The sequence below is a fragment of the Gadus macrocephalus genome, chromosome 1, assembly GCF_031168955.1.
Source record: "Gadus macrocephalus chromosome 1, ASM3116895v1".
NCBI lineage: Eukaryota > Metazoa > Chordata > Actinopteri > Gadiformes > Gadidae > Gadus > Gadus macrocephalus.
The window spans coordinates 4,540,937-4,543,436 of record NC_082382.1 but is presented as its reverse complement, the minus strand read 5'-3'; positions in this window follow the sequence as shown (position 1 = coordinate 4,543,436).

Sequence of the window (2,500 nt, the reverse complement as noted above, 5' to 3'; positions counted from 1 at the left end):
GTAAGGACAAGCATCGGTATCTTATCAGGGAAAAGAAAACATATTCATATGTTACTGGTCTGCAGTTGTGTGGAAAATGACTAAACTGGTGACAGGATGACAATTGCAATGTCACAAAATGCCCAAAGCCTCCAACTGGAAAATGCTGCCTTTCTCCACATAACAACATTAATTTTCTTTGTACCAAATCAGAATATTCTCCAATATTTCACGCAATCACAGTCAGAGGAGCAGAACAGCTTGTCAGGTGAAGACAAGAATGGGGAGGATGTAAGGTTTCATGTTTTACATGATAATGACAATCGACATAAAAACAACAGCATGATTGGTTCATCTCTAATATGCGTGTGCGTGTGTGTGTGTGTGTGTGTGTGTGTGTGTGTGTGTGTGTGTGTGTGTGTGTTTGTGTGTCCGTGCGCACACAAGATTTTCTTAAAGATAGAGCAGCTCCAAGGAGCTCAGTCTCGCTGATTCCCAGGGGCGCAGAGCTCATTAAAACTTAACCGGAAACATGGACGTATGTTTTGGAGGGGACATCAATAATGCATCTATAAAAGAAAAAGTAGATCAAATGATCTGCTGTAACAGACACAAAGCCATTACAAGTAGCTTTATAAATGTATCACTTTTAGGCCATCACTTAATATTTACCTATTTTCTAGAGCCGCTCATCCACAGATGCAGCACCATCCATTCTCTGAAATTGGCGTAGAGGTATAACGGGTCAATCGTATACTCAGTGGCTCAGACCACTGAGCAGGAGACATGGGGGTGGCACAAACTTAAAAACGTGTTGTCTTTATGTGGGAACTATTCCAAAAGTGGATTCAGCTTCTATTAAATATACATGTATTAAATGACACTTTGAAATAACTTATATTTGTGGGGAAAAGTATGTGTTTCAGAAGTTGGCTTGTCCCCTCTGTCACTCCCGGGTTCTGTGTCCATGCAGATAACAGACAGCGTCAGTGTTTTTGTAGGCATGCATGTATGTGTGTGTGTGTGTGTTTGTGTGTATGTGTGTCTGTGTGAGTGTGTGTAGGGGGCAGACAAGGGCGCAGTTTGATTCCAATCTCCACCCCCACGCCCCAGACAAGAGCAGGACGGGCACACAGGAAGAGCCTGTGGGTAATCCACTCCAGTTGAGGTCGGGATTGTTATGACACTTTTTTTGTGCAGATTAAACTATGGCACCTGATGCACCTCAACTGCCACCGCTTCCACTGGAGTCACTTTGCACCTGCACTAATAATGCACCACAACTACCATGGCACAAATTGGCCAAGCGCATTACAAATGGCGGATGGCTTCCTATACCCAATACGATTCTCACTTTATAACAACCAGGAAATGATTCCTGTTTTGGTAATGACAATAGATCTAGTGCTCCATCTACTCACCAACAGTTGATACAAGCAACAACCTTCCTAAAGACAAATGGCAATGTTGAAAAAGAAAAGTTATAGAACTTAGTTTTGTAGCACTCTTACCCTAGCTATCTTTGTTGTACACAGGGAATGGGTCAACCTAGTGATTGTAAGTGCTTTGCCCTGAGTTCTATGAACATCCTTACTGTTCCGACCGCGATATGTTGTTGTTTCTCCTTTTTCTGGAAAATTTAGTTGTTGTAAGTCGTTTTAGATAAAAGCTAAATGCCTAAATGTAAATGTGCTCAACCACTGCAGAATTCAATGTTTTGTATAGTTATAGTTTGGTGCACCACTAATGGAATCATTACACTTCATTGATATGAAGCTCTGTAGTTCTGGGTCATTAGATGTTTTCCTGTAGAGTTGTGGTCTGTCATAGCATGTCCTCGCTGGACCAAGTAGCAAATGCCTAGGAGTCTGGACCCTCTCAGTCCATTTTGAATTTCTGAGGGGCATTTTCAACAGGCGCAGACCAAAATGCCTGGACGCAATTGGATAGATCTTCAACCAGTCCGAGCATCAAAACGGGTGACAAATAAGTGGCAGCCATCTTGTTTTCTATTCCTTCACAGCACTCGGAGGGGGGCAAGACCCATATGCCAGAGCAAATAAAATGAGCTTGCAGATTCGTCCGGTTCCCAGGCTAGGGATGTCAATGGAAATGCTAAATACATGATTGCATTCCCAAATCTGTCCCAAAAGTGAAACTGCCATGCCTGGGGGTCCATAAAAGAGTGAAAAAGTGAGTGAGTGAGTGAGTATATTTTTAAAGGACCCTTGGGATCGTAGAGTCCTCTCAGACTCGCCCGGAGAGAGAGAGATCCATGTGGACCTACAAGGAAGCAAAATCGAAACACAACCTTAGTGAGAGACCAAGTACAGGCCAAATTAAACGGTGTGTAACTACATGTGCACCTGTGTGTGTGTGTGTGTCTGTTTGTGTGCATGCACTAAGTCCAGTGTGCGCATGCACTTATTTCAGAGTCTGTGGCTGTGCGTGTTTGAGTGTGTGTATGTGTGTGTGTATGCACTAAGTCCAGTGTGCGCATGCACTTATTTCAGAGTCTGTG